The sequence below is a fragment of the Pseudorca crassidens genome, chromosome 17 (genome assembly GCF_039906515.1).
Source record: "Pseudorca crassidens isolate mPseCra1 chromosome 17, mPseCra1.hap1, whole genome shotgun sequence".
NCBI classification, from domain to species: domain Eukaryota; kingdom Metazoa; phylum Chordata; class Mammalia; order Artiodactyla; family Delphinidae; genus Pseudorca; species Pseudorca crassidens.
This window is the reverse complement of record NC_090312.1, coordinates 45142765-45157497: the sequence shown is the minus strand read 5'-3', so window position 1 is coordinate 45157497 and position 14733 is coordinate 45142765. Positions and strand designations below refer to the sequence as shown.

Here is a 14733-nt window from a genome sequence, read left to right as displayed (position 1 = left end):
TCAAAGCATTTGCACAGCAAAGGAAACCATAAACAAGACCAAAAGACAACCCTCGGAATGGAAGAAAATATTTGCAAATGCATCCAACTGACAAAGGATTAATCTCCAGAATTTATAAGCAGCTCATGCAGCTCAATAACAAAAGACAACCCAATCCAACAATGGGCAGAAGACCTAAAAAGACATTTCTCCAAAGAAGATATACAGACTGCCAACAAACACATGAAAGAATGCTAACCATCATTAATCATTAGAGAAATGCAAATCAAAACTACAATGAGATATCATCTCACACCAGTCAGAATAGCCATCATCAAAAAATCTAGAAACAATAAATGCCAGAGAAGGTGTAGAGAAAAGGGAACCCTCTTGCACTGTTGGTGGGAATGTAAATTGATACAGCCACTATGGAGAACAGTATGGAGGTTCCTTAAAAACTAAAAATAGGGCTTCCCTGGTGGTGCAGTGGTTAAGAATCTGCCTTTCAAGGCAGGGGACACGGGTTGGAGCCCTGGTCTGGGAAGATCCCACATGCCGCGGAGCAGTTGAGCTTGTGCGCCACAACTGCTGAGCCTGCACTCTAGAGCCCGCGAGCCACAACTACTGAGCCCGTGTGCCACAACTGCTGAGGCCCGCGTGCCTAGAGCCCGTGCTCCACAAAAAGAGAAGCCACCGCAATGAGAAGCCTGCGCACCACAACGAAGACCCAACACAACCAAAAATAAGAACAAATAAATTAATTAATTTAAAAAAATTTAAAAAATGGAGACCAAAAAAACTAAAAATAGAACTACCATATGACCCAGCAATCCCATTACTGGGCATATACCTGGAGAAAACCATAATTCAAAAAGAGTCAGGTACCAAAATGTGCACTGCAGCTCTATTTACAATAGCCCGGAGATGGAAGCAACCTAAGTGTCCATTGAGAGATGAATGGATAAAGAAGATATGGCACATATATACAATGGAATATTACTCAGCCATAAAAAGAAACAAAATTGAGTTATTTGTAGTGAGGTTGGTGGACCTAGAGTCTGTCATACAGAGTGAAGTAAGTCAGAAAGAGGAAAACAAATACCGTATGCTAACACATATATATGGAATCTTAAAAAAAAAATGGTTCTGATGAACCTAGGGGCAAGACAGGAGTAAATACACAGACGTAGAGAATGGACTTGAGGACACGGGGAGGGGGAAGGGGAAGCTGGGACGAAGTGAGAGAGTGTCATGCACATATATGCACTACCAAATGTAAAATAGATAGCTAGTGGGAAGCAGCTGCATAGCACAGGGAGATCAGCTCGGTGCTTTGTGACCACCTAGAGGGTGGGATAGGGAGGAGAGAGAGGCTCAAGAGGGAAGGGATATGGGGATATATGTATACATATAGCTGATTCACTTTGTTATACAGCAGAAACTAAAGCAACATTGTAAAGCAATTATACTCCAATAAAGTTGTAAAAAATTAAAAGAGTATGTAGCTCATAGGATTAAATGGATTAATTCAAGTAAAGTTCTCAGCACAGTTCCTGGACCAATAGACATTAGCAGGAGCCAGATCTTATAGGCCATGGTGAGGGGTTCAGATTGTATGAGAGACAGTTCTAGTGGTAGTATGGAGAAATAAGTAGAAGACAGGCAAGAAGCAGGGATACTAGCTAGAGAGCTTTCGCAAATATTTGGTCAAGAGCTGGTGATAGAACACGGACCTGGTTAACGGAATCGGAGGTAGTTCAAGTTTAGAGAAACTAGAGCAGGGTTCATGGAGGGAAAATATTTAAGCTGAACCTTGAAGGAAAATATTTCCAAGGGAACCTTGGAGAAAAACACAGATGACATGTCTTGAGCAGTAAATAGTCAATGTGGTAATGGAAAAAGAAATGGAAGAGGAAGTTGAAAGATTGAGACCAGAAAGGTGAGTACTTTCAGAGCCTTACTTAACCTGTTTATTTGATGCATAAAAGAGCAGTGAGAGAAATTAATAGAACAGAAAGACATGGCTATGTCTTAGGAGTGACAGAGGAAGACCAATCAGATAAGAGGATCAAAGAAAAAGGGGTTATCAACCATGTAAATATTTTGGTAGGATAAAGATTAATGCCACTGATGACTTGAGGCAGATTCAAACTGTAGTGGCTGAAGACAGAATGCAAGCAACTAAGCAGGTGGGGATAACTGCAAGTCTTCATTTCACTACAGGCTCTTTCTTGGATTTCAGCAGTTAAATGTAAAGAACTTTAGCTTGAAAAAAGTACTAGGAGTCTAGGAGGGAGTGGAAGTGGTGGAGGCTGACAAAGGGAAAACCAGAACCTGACTGTAGGAGAATGCTTGAAGATTAAGATGCAGGGCAAGAGAAAAAGCAAAAAAAAAAAAAAAAAAAAAAAAAAAAAAAAAAAGCTGAGCTCTGTACCAGAGAATGAACATAAGGTACAGTGTGATCCAAGACAATGATGGAAACCATGCTTTGTGAAAAGAAGGCTATCAAGCTTCAAAATGTGTTTTTGCCATGGCAATTTTAGAGACTCATGTTTTTATATAAACACCACACTAAAGAAGGAATATCACAAGTGACTTCATGAATCATCAGAATGAGAATTTGCTCTTGAATGTGAACACTTTACTGAATATAAAATCTCTAGATAAAGTTTCACTTTTGTAGCAAGGTCTCTTTGATTATAAGATCACTTATAGAAATTAAATCATTTCACATTATTTTACCTTTTTATTTTCTACAAATATGTTAGGTAACATGCAGAAAATATGTGAATTTGGGGGCTACCTAAAGTCTTAAATTTCTTTGAGTAAATAGGAAATAGACTCTGGAAGTACCTATAATGAATACCTGTTATATGGCTGTCCAGTATCTATTTTTCTTCCTTCTTGGAGTAATAGCCTGAATTTCTTTTCAGTACCTACCCCGTCCCTCCATTCTCACCGTTGTGATTTAGATGGAAAATGGGCCTCACCTGCCCCAGAGAAAGGCCCTGATTCATAGAGCAAATCTGAATGTGTCATCTCTGAATGTTTTGGAATTGGCACGATTACCTAAGTTGGTCCAATCAGTAACTCTTAGACACTTTCACTGAATATATGATATAGATTCTCTTTGTTTCACAAAAAGGATTCATGTAATTCTTAGAGTTCCTCAAAGTCAGTTTAGGATTATGAACTGGGGGGTGGGGGGAGGGAGGGAGTTTGTCCAAAAACAGTCAACACCAGGGAAGGGACAGTTAAAAACTGAAAGAAACTAGGTTCTAAGTCACATTATGTGAGCTTCTAGTTTCACTCCTAGCAACATGTATCTCTGTAGTTTCAAAGGAAGTTAATTGGTTCACTCTATGTAAGCCATTCTCAGTTGGGTTTTTCTATTACTTGCTGTACTTGAAAGCTTCCTAGGTGACAGAATCTGTGATCTAGACCCTAAAGCCTATGTGTCACTTTTCCATCAGCTGTCAGGATGTTGATGAACTCGTCTATGGAAATAGATGTCATTTTTATGAAAAGTGAGCATTTTGAGACCCTTATGTATGTTGTATATGTTCTTTAAAATGTTTAGTTTTACAGAGAAACCTTTTTTTTTATAATAAAGATATTCAACTCACCGTGAAAAGCATAAGAAACTTAGAAAAATAACTAAAACCTGCTTATAGTTGAAGGCCCAACTACACAAAAGTTGGATTTGAAGGTTGTCCCTTATCTATTTTCTGACAGCAAATATTGCAGGATTGTCTGTTTATATTAATATAAGTTTCAATATATGTTAATTATGAATAGAACAAGCCTAGGAAGTGATAAAACCAATTCACACTCAACTTGTCAAAAGAAATAGTAATAAGATTTTTCCCTTAAGTGAAGCATGTTAACCTCTTCCTCACCCAGGTTCTAAAGTAATTCATAAGTAGACAAGAGGTATGTGGAACATGATGTATTGTCTTTATTACTAATAATGCTCATTCTCTAATTTCAGCCTTATATCTGTGTAAAAGAGGGCTTCCTTACACTGAGGCCCATAATGATACAGACATATGCATCCAGCCACAGACAGCACTGGACACAGACTATTTTGCCACCTGCCCTTGTAATATTTATGGAGAAATGGGGCCCAATGCATGCTTTCTGTGTGCAGCTTATTCCCAAAGAGAGGGGAGAAAGTGCTACTCATGCTCACTTCTTTGTCCCAAACTCAAACAAGTCATCACACCTCTACCAATCTAGGTCCAACCAGGAGACAGACCACGGTAAATTTAACCAGAAATGTTAAGCTATAATAGAGTGAAATAAATACAATTACCCCTCTGTATCCATGGGTTCTGCACCCCGGATTCAACCAACCGTAAATTGAATTGCAGTAGATTGAATCCTTGGATGCAGAATCCTCCAATGTGGAGCCCCGGGGTACTGAGGGCAGACTGTATTACTCCATTTTATATAAGAGATTTCAGCAATCACAGGGGACTGGGGGGGGGGGGGCAGGGGGAGCCTTAGAACCAATTCCTTGCTCATGCTGAGGGATGACTGCATGTTGAGAACTCTTAACAGTACCCTAGGGCAGAGGGAGAGCACCCAAAAAAGGCAAGCTTGGAAGAGGATCCCCCTCTGGCATTCATACCTCTGCTGGAATAAAATTTAAAGGCAGGACAAAAAATATTAAACACAGAATTCTGTTCGGGCCTTCTCCCTCCCTAATGTCCAGTGTGCATCTGCATTACACATTAAGCAGAGCTCCTCAAATCTTCACAATCTAAAACAGAGAGAGATGATAAATATTTTAGCTACTCCAAACTTGAAAGAGATACTTGTTATATATCTTCTCGCTGTAGACCAGAGAGAGAGCGAAGGTAGAGCAGGTTTCGTTTTAGATCTGACAGAGGTTCTAGAACTACTTCACCCTATTCTCGGTCAGAACGATCCCATTATGACGACTCTCATTATGATGGTCGTTACCATAGGAGTTCCCCTTATCGAGAGAGGGCACGCTAGTCTCTGCCATATACAGATAACAGGTCAAGACAAAGTTCTGACTTGGATGGTTAGTATAAGAAGACATACTCAAGGCTCACCTTGTCTCCTCCTTGCTCTTACAGAGACATAAGACGCCATCCTCCTATTCTAAATCTGATGGAGACTGTAAAACTGAGTCCTCTTACTTAGAGATGGAAAAAAGAGGAAAGGAGACATCCAAAAGGACTTCAGAAAATGAAGCAATGAAAATTTGTTATTCTCCCACTAATGAACAGGGATTCCAACGCGGGTCATCATATTCCAAGCACAGTAAGAGTGCTTCCCATTATAAGTCTGCCCTTCAAAACCTGCAACCAAGTCTGATAAATTTAAAAATTCTTTATGTTGTACAGAATTGAATGAGGAAATCAAACAGTCTCATTCTTTTAGTTTACAGACTCCTTTTTCAAAAGGTAGTGAATTAAGAGTGATTAGTAAAGTTCCTGAAAGAGAGAAGATTGGGTCGCCATCTCCATCAAATCGATTAAATGATTCACCTACTTTTAAAAAGCTAGATGAATCACCTGTTTTTAAGTCTGAATTTATAGGACATGATAGCTATGACAGTATTAAGGAATTAGACTCTTTATGTAAAGTGAAGAATGATCAATTAAGAAGTTATTGTCCCACCGAATTTAATATAAATGGATCTCCTGGGGCAGAATCTGATTTGGCAACATTTTGCACTTCTAAACGTGACACTGTTTTGATGTCTTCTGATGATAGTGTGAATGGATCAGAGGTATCCCCTTTGGTCAAAACGTGCATGCTTTCATCAAATGGATTTCAAAACATTAATAGATGTAAAGAAAAAAACTTGGATGATACTCGCATGCAGCATAGTAAGTCAGAAAGCCCATTTAGAGAAACAGAACCTCCAGTGTCACCACACCAGAATCAACTCATATCTTTGCCAGTTATGACTATAGATTATTCCAAAACAATAGTTAAAGAACCAGTTGATGTGAGAGTTTCTTGATGTAAAACCAAAGATTCAGATATATACTGTACTTCAAACGACAACTGCCCTTCTTTGTGTCATTCGGAGCTGAAAATACTGAGCCTTTAGTAACGAAGATTTCTTCAAATAGCTTTATGAATGTGCATTTGAAATCAAAAACAGTTATATGTGATAATGGAAGTCTGACAGATCAGCACTCAAAATTTGCATGTGGAGGATATATGCAGAGTGTTGGTAGTACTAGTTCAGCTTCTGTTAATCATTTTGATGATTTATTTCCACCTACAGGGAGCTCATGTATTGCTTCATCTCTTCAGAGTCTTACACGAGGGACAAACGTAGACAGTTTAACTCTCTTGCAATGTGGAGAGAATACATCTCCAGTTTTGGATGCTGTGCTGAAGAGTAAAAGCTCAGAGTTTTTTAAAGCATGTAGAGAAAGAAATAATAGAAGTAGCTAGTGGTCTTCCTCATTCAGGAAGAGGATTTGCTTCCTGGGAAAACAGGCATAATAATGGACTATCTGGGAAATGTGTGCAAGAGACTCAAGAAAAAGGGAACTCCATACTGCCTGATAGAAGGGGAAGACCAGAAATCTCTTTAGATGAAGAAGGTGGAAGGGGACATGCACGTACTTCTGATGACTCAGAAGTTGTATTTTCTTCTTGAGATTTGAATTTAATCATGGAGGACAGTGATGGTGTAACATATACCTTAAAATGTGACAGTAGTGGTCATGCCTCAGAGGTTGTATCCACTGTCTATGAAGATTATTCTGGTTCTTCCAAAAGTTCAAGTGATGAAAGTGATTCGGAAGATACAGATTTTGATGATAGCAGTATCCCAAGAAACTGTCTTCAGTCTGTGGTTGTGCCAAAGAATTCTACTTTCCCATGGAAGAAACAAGTCCTTGTTCTTCTCGGAGCAGTCAAAGTTACAGACACTATTCTGACCACTGGGAAGATGAGCGATTGGAGCCAAGGAGGCATTCATATGAGGAAAAATTTGAGAGTATAGCAAGTAAAGCCTGTCCTCAAACTGAGAATTTCTTCTTTCATGAAGCAACAGAGAAGAATTCAGAAATCTCTTTTACACAGCCCAGCCAAAAACAGATAGATAATCACCTGTCTGAAATTGCTCATCCTCAGAGTGATGGGGTTGATATTACAGTCATACAGACATAAAATATGATCCTCTAGGTCATCCAAACTCTGAGGAAGCAGTGAAAGCCAAAATAACTTCTAGGCAGAAAGAAGAGCTGCCAGTTTATTCTTCTGATGATTTTGAAGATGTCTCAAGTAAGTCTCGGCAACAGACCACTTTCTCTAACAGGCCAGATAGTAGACTGGGAAAAACAGAGTCAAATTTTTCTTCTTGTGAGATCTCCCAAGTGGATGGTTTCCGTTCATCATCAGAAGAGCTCAGAAATCTAGGGTGGGACTTCTCTCAACAAGAAAAGCCTACTATCACATATCAGCAACCTGACAGCAGCTATGGAGCCTGTGGTGGACACAAGTATCAGCAAAGTGCAGAACAGTATAGTGGGACAGGTAATTACTGGCAAGGCAATGGCTACTGGGATTCAAGATCAGCAGGTAGACCACCTGGAACTGGGGTTGTGTATGACCGAATTCAAGGGCAGGTACCAGATTCCTTAACAGATGACCGTGAAGAGGAGGAGAATTGGGATCAATGTGGAGGATCTCACTCTTCAGGCCAGCCCAATATTTTTTTTCTGTCCCTTCAGAAGGACAAGGGGTCAGTGCAAGCACCTGAAATAAGCAGCAATTCCATTAAGGACTCTTTAGCTGTGAATGAGGAGAAAGATCTTTTGAAAAACTTAGAAAAAAATGATATGAAAGATAGAGGGCCTCTTAAAAAAAGGAGACAGGAATTGGGGAGTGATTCTGAAAGTGATGGTGAGCTTCAGGACAGAAAGAAAGTTAGAGTGGATGTAGAGCAGGGAGAGACAGCAGTGCCTCTAAGCTCAGCATTGGTTGGGCCTTTGTGTGTCATGAAGGACTTCAGGGACCCAGAGTGGTGGAAGGAGTGTGCCAAACAAGGGAAGATGCCTTCTTACTTTGATCTGATTGAATAAAATGTTTATTTAACAGAAAGAAAGAAGAATAAATCCCATCGGGATATTAAGTGAATGCAGTGTGAGTGTACACCTCTTTCTAAAGATGAAAGAGCTCAAGGTGAAATAGCATGTGGGAAAGATTGTCTTAATCATCTTCTCATGATTGAATGTTCTTCTCGTTGTCCAAATGGGGATTATTGTTCCAATAGACGGTTTCAAAGAAAACAGCATGCAGATGTGGAAGTCATACTCACAGAAAAGAAAGGCTGGGGCTTGAGACCTGCTAAAGACCTTCCTTCGAACACCTTTGTCCTGGAATATTGTGGAGAGGTACTTGATCATAAAGAGTTTAAAGCCCGGGTAAAGGAGTATGCATGAAACAAAAACATCCACTACTATTTCATGGCCCTGAAGAATGATGAGATAATAGATGCCCCTCAAAAAGGAAATTGCTCCCGTTCATGAATCACAGCTATGAACCAAACTGTGAGACTCGAAAATGGACTGTGAACGGACAACTGAGAGTTGGGATTTTTACCACCAAACTGGTTCCTTCAGGCTCAGAGTTAACATTTGACTATCAGTTCAGGAAGGAAGCACAGAGATGTTTCTGTGGGTTGGCTAATTGCCGGGGTTACCTGGGAGGAGAGAACAGAGTCAACATCAGAGCAGCAGGAGGGAAAATGAAGAAAGAACGATCTCGGAAGAAGGATTCGGTGGATGGAGAGCTAGAAGCTCTGATGGAGAATGGTGAGGGTCTCTCTGATAAAAACCAGGTGCTCAGCTTATCCTGGCTAATGGTTAGAATTGAAACTTTGGAACAGAAACTTACCTGTCTCAAGCTCATACAGAACACACATTCACAGTCTTGCCTGAAGTCCTTTCTGGAACGTCATGGGCTGCCTTTGTTGTGGATCTGGATGGAAGAACTATGTGATGGCCGGGAAAGTAACCAGAAGTTTCAGGAAGAGATTATAAAGACTTTGGAACATTTACCCATTCCTACTAAAAATATGTTGGAGGAAAGCAAAGTACTTCCTATTACTCAATGTTGGTCTCAAACCAAGACTGCTGTCCCTCAGCTGAGAGAAGGAGATGGGTATTCTACCAAGAATACATCACGTGCTCACACACGTTCTCTAAGCTGAGCATAGAAGCTGACACAGACACCCTCAAGAAGCTAATGTTTCGCAGACTTAAAATTATAAGTGAAAATGGCATGGACAGTGCGATCTCTGATGCTATCAGTGAGCTAGAAGGCAAGGATGGCAAAAAGGACCTTGACCAGTTAGAAAACGTCCCTATAGAAGAAGAGGAACAACAGCTACTCACACAACAGCTGCCTGAATCAAAGTTGATAGTGAAATTGCTGTGGAGGCCATTAAGCTACCCACATCTGAACCAGAGGCTGACACTGAAATAGAGCCTAAACAGAGCAATGGCACAAAACTAGCCGAACCTATTGCTGAGGAAACACCATCCCAAGGTGAAGAGGAGGGTGTACCTGATGTGGAGAGTGAGAAGAGCCAGGAACAGCCACATAAAACAGTAGATATAAGTGATTTGGCCACCAAGCTCCTGGACAGTTGGAAAGACCTAAAGGAGGTATATCGAATTCCAAAGAAAAGGCAAACTGAAAAGGAGAGCACAATAACCGAACAAGGAAGGGATGCTGTTGGCTTCAGAGATCAAAGTTGCCCCCAAAACTCCTAACAGGTCAAGAAAGAGAGACCCAGACAAACAAACTCAAAATAAAGAGAAAAGGAAATGAAGGGGCTCCCTCTCACCACCTTCTTCTGCCTATGAGCGGGGAACAAAAAGGCCAGGTGGCAGATATGATACACCAACTTCTAAAAAGAAAGTATGAATTCAAGATCGCAATCAACTTTCTACAGAGGAGCGTCGAAAGTTGTTTGAGCAGGAGGTAGCTCAGCGGGAGGCTCAAAAACAACAGCAGCAGATGCAGAACCTGGGAATGACGTCTCCACTGCCCTATGACTCTCTTGGCTACCATGCCCCTCATCACCACTTTGCTGGCTACCCACCAGGTTACCCCATGCAGGCCTATGTGGATCCCAGCAATCCTAATGCTGGTAAGGTGCTCCTCCCCACACCCAGCATGGATCCTGTGTGTTCTCCTTCTCCTTAAGATTATTCTCAGCCCTTGGTGGGACATTCTACAGAACCCCTTGCTGCCCCTCCACCTGTGCCAGTGGTGCCACATGTGGCAGCCCCTGTGGAAGTTTCCAGTTCACAGTATGTGGCCCAAAGTGATGGTGTGGTACACCAAGACCCCAGTGTCACCATCCTGCCAGTGCCAGCCCCAGGCCCAGTCCAGGGACAGAATTATGGTGTTTGGGATTCAAACCAACAGTCCATGAGTGTACAGCAGCAGTACTCTCCTGCACAGTCTCAAGCAACCATATATTATCAAGGACAGGCTTGTCCAACTGTCTATGGTGTGATGTCACCCTATTCACAGACAACTCCACCAGTTGTACAGAGTTATGCCCAGCCAAGTCTTCAGTACATCCAGGGACAACAGATTCTCACAGCTCACCCACGAGGAGTGGTGGTACAGCCAGCCACAGCCGTGACTACAATAGTTGCACCAGGGTAGCCTCAGCCCTTACAGCCACCTGAAATGGTTGTGACAAATAACCTCTTGGATTTACCACCCGCATCTCCTCCCAAACCAAAAACCATTGTCTTACCTCCCAACTGGAAGACAGCCCGAGACCCAGAAGGGAAGATTTACTACTACCATGTGATCACAAGGCAGACTCAGTGGGATCCTCCCCCTTGGGAAAGCCCAGGAGATGATGCCAGCCTTGAGCATGAAGCTGAGATGGACCTGGGAACCCCAACATATGATGAAAATCCCATGAAGACCTCAAAGAAGCCTAAGACAGCAGAAGCAGATGCCCCCAGTGAGCTGGCTAAGAAAAGCAAAGAAGTATTCAGAAAAGAGATATCCCAGTTCATCGTCCAGTGCCTGAACCCTTACTGGAAACCTGACTGCAAAGTGGGAAGAATTACCACAACTGAAGATTTCAAACACCTAGCTTGCAAGCTACTCACGGCGTTATGAATAAGGAGCTGAAGTACTGTAAGAACCCCAAGGACATGGAGTGCAATGAGAATGTGAGACACAAAACCAAGGAGTACATTAAGAAGTACATGCAGAAGTTTGGGGCTGTTTACATACTCAAACGGGACACTGAATTAGAGTGACCTTCAGGACCAGGGTGGGAGGATGGGCAAGCTGGTAGGAGAGACTCTGAGGAGAAGAAATCCCGTGGGCCCTCTCTCCCCACCCCACTGTCAGGGCTGTGCTACTGATGACACATCACCCTGGGGAATTCAAACCTGCAGAATGAGCTTACAAAAATGAGCTCCATCTACAACAAGCGGTCCCTGGTTGTGAGCTGTTGGTAGAGGCCATCTGATGCAAGGGTTTAGGCCCTTGAGACCTTCCCTTCTGAGACCCCGGCCAGGCCTGACCCCACTCTCAAGGCTGGGTCTCCTCTTTGGCAGTGCTGTCAGCGCACAGACTCATGTGCATCCTCACCCACGACCCCTTACCCTGACGATCTGTATTATATTTTAAGGTATATGTGAATGTATTGAAAATAATTTGTCTTTCCTGGTTTTTGGCTTTTGTTTTGCTTTTAAGCCTCTGCGTGCTAGGATCACAGAAGACTTTTTAAGTAAGGTTTAAGTTCTCCTGCAAGGTTTAATGTGTTATCATGTAAATATTCCAGAGCAGGCTGCCTTGTGGTTTCGGCCAGCCTTGTGCTATGTTGATAAGATTGATTTACTGCTTAAAATCACTTTACTTGGGCTTCCCTGGTGGCGCAGTTGTTGAGAGTCCACCTGCAGATGCAGGGGACACGGGTTCATGCCCCGGTCTGAGAAGATCCCACATGCTGCAGAGCAGCTGGGCCCGTGAGCCATGGCCGCTGAGCCTGCGCATCCAGAGCCTGTGCTCTGCAACGGGAGAGGCCACAACAGTGCACTTTACTTTATCCAATTTTTACTGAACTTTTTATGTAAAACATAGAATCAATTAAAGAAAAAATAAAAAGGATGTTTATACCTTCAACTTCTAACAGGTGGAAGAGTTCTCAGTGCTTTCTGAGAATCTGCTTCCCAGGTTATAATAATCAGTTTGGCTCCAACAGAATCCCTTTTTTCTTAACTTGATAGTTAATTGAATTTTGGAGAAGGTGCAGTTGCAGACAACCACTGGCTGGTGAGAAAATTTGCTGGGTTGCCTGTGCCAGAACTGGTTTATGGTCATGTGATAAAGAGGAAACAATCACCTAAGACACAGGCAATCCAAGGCATGTAAGCAGGTTGCTGAGGAAGCTGGGATGTTTCTGCAGATGCCAAGCCAGAGTGGATATTGCCCACCTTGGAAAGGTCTCAGGAACAGCCCTGCAGGGGGCAGGAAAGTCAGGCCTGGTCATGCTTGGGAGTGTGCATGGTGAGGGCTGTGTGTTGCTACAGCATGAAGCCAGAAGCATGCGGTGTGCCTCTTAAGACCGCAGCAAGGTGATCACCAAGGCTCCCGGGCTGGGGCTACAAGGGGGTCAAAGGACTGAGCACTCTGGGTGTGCAATTGGAGAATGAATTTGGAGCTGGGAAGCAATAAGTTCATAAGCAGCTCAGTCGACACCTTTGACTTCTCAGCTTTCATATGCACCATTCTACACACATTTCAATGCCTGCCCAGCAAAGAAACTACATTTTAGCAAGAAACAGCTAACCCTCTGATAAGTGAAGTTCTTGCCCTTCCCCCAGGTAAAACACAAAGCCCCAACGGTCATTGAATCCATTTCTGCCTATATTAATTAGGCCTCAATTTCAGTCTTAGGTCCCACCAAAGACTACATTGTAAAGTTGACCTCCACCTAGTGTTATATAAAATTAAAATGGGAAGGAGAAGTTAGAATAAACACATATATATAACAGAAAATATGCAAAGCTACCAGTCCTGGTTTCTGTAGTTATTCACGAGGTCAGAGTTGACGTCTATAGCTTCCACCTTCACCCACTTATTCCCTGTTTTCCTTGCCCACAGCCAGAACCCACAGCTCCATCCAGATTCCTTACTGGTAGAATGATTCAATCCTTCCCTTCTGAATGGTCTGAATCCTCAATTATCCTGCCTTTTTCCAGTTCCTGTAGCTTTCCATTGATCTTTACTGTTGGCATGGAAGTGTTGAAGGGAACCTCAGAAAATCTCCTGGGTTCCAGAGAAAATCTCCTGGGTTCCAGAAAAAATCCTCCTTGCTTCCATTATAAAGGCAACCAATTTCCTGTGGTAACTGAGTTCATAACACCAGTAGATTAACCTTTTTCACCTGTTGGCTCAGTGGTATAAGAAGTGTAAGATGGCCAGGGGGCAGTCTGTGGTAGGCAGAATTCTAAGATGGCTCCCACAATTCCTTCCCCCTGGGGTAAACACCAGTGTAATTTCCTTTGAGCATTGTAGGGATGTGTAAATACAATTGGATATCACCTTCATAATTATACAACAATATGGCAAAAGGAATTTTGCAGATGAAATTAGGGTCCCTAATAAGCTGACTACAATTCAAAGGGAGATTATCCTGGGTGGGTCCAACTTATCTAATCAGGCAAGTCTTTTAAAAGCAAAAGTTCTATTCTCCAGGATAGATCACATGCTAGGCCACAAGACAAGTCCCAGTAAATTGAAGATTAAAATCATATGTTGGGCTGCACCCCACAGGCCTGCAAGGCTTGTAGTTTCCAGCCTCAAGCCTGAAGAAAGAGCCTAGAGACAGCAAGAGACATCAGTGACTTATTGGACAAGGGATCTTACACACCTGAAGCAAGGTCCTGGAGCAACACCTCACTGTTTGTGGCAGACAGCAAGCAGGACATGGCAGCAGTCTTTGCTACCCAGGGGAGGAGGAGGCTACCATTTATAGGGGGAATTAATGGTCAGGTTGGCTCATAAATCACCAGAGAGACCAGCAGCTGGGGCAGGAAGCAAGCACATAGGCAGTTACTAATTAAACCCTATAATTAAGAAGATTGGATAGTCATGAGTGAAGCAGGTACTGGCTGAACAGGGGATATACGGAGCAAGAGGACAGTCATCTTGAATGGCGTGGTCAAACACTCCACCCTTACATACCCTGTATGACCTCTATGATCTTGGCCCATACTTCTTCTGCTATATTCCCGAGGACAGGTAGGTAGAAGTGCAACTGCAACCAAACACCACAAATGCAATAGAGACAGTCCAACAGGTGGGCTTTGGAACCAGGAGCTTATCAAGTCAATTTTTCATGGACTCTCAGAGGTTGACAATGGCATTTTGCTGTAAAGCCGGCAATCAAACTCATTTCTCAGTGAGGCCACCATTGTCACCCAGTCCACAAACAGATTCCCTTCACTCAGAGTAGGGCAAGCTGCAAGATGTCTAACAGGCACAATATATGGAAGATCATGACCATTAAGCAAAATACAAGCAGTAATATCATTCTGAGGTAATGCCACCCCTGTCTATGCATTTTGTCCTGGCCTGCAATACCATACCACCTGCCCATCCTCAGTCTCCACAGCCAGTGCCGAATACTGGAGAGGTGGTGTAACAGTACACAGAGTTAGTATAATGGTGCCTTTCTACAGTAGAGGCCTGGATTAATTACCT

General features: G+C 42.6%; 1 pseudogene; it reads left to right on the top strand.

Annotated features, from left to right (window-relative positions):
- The first annotated feature begins 5141 nt into the window (after nt 1-5141).
- LOC137210169 (histone-lysine N-methyltransferase SETD2 pseudogene) lies at nt 5142-11279 on the top strand (annotated as a pseudogene).
- Nucleotides 11280-14733: the final 3454 nt, after the last annotated feature.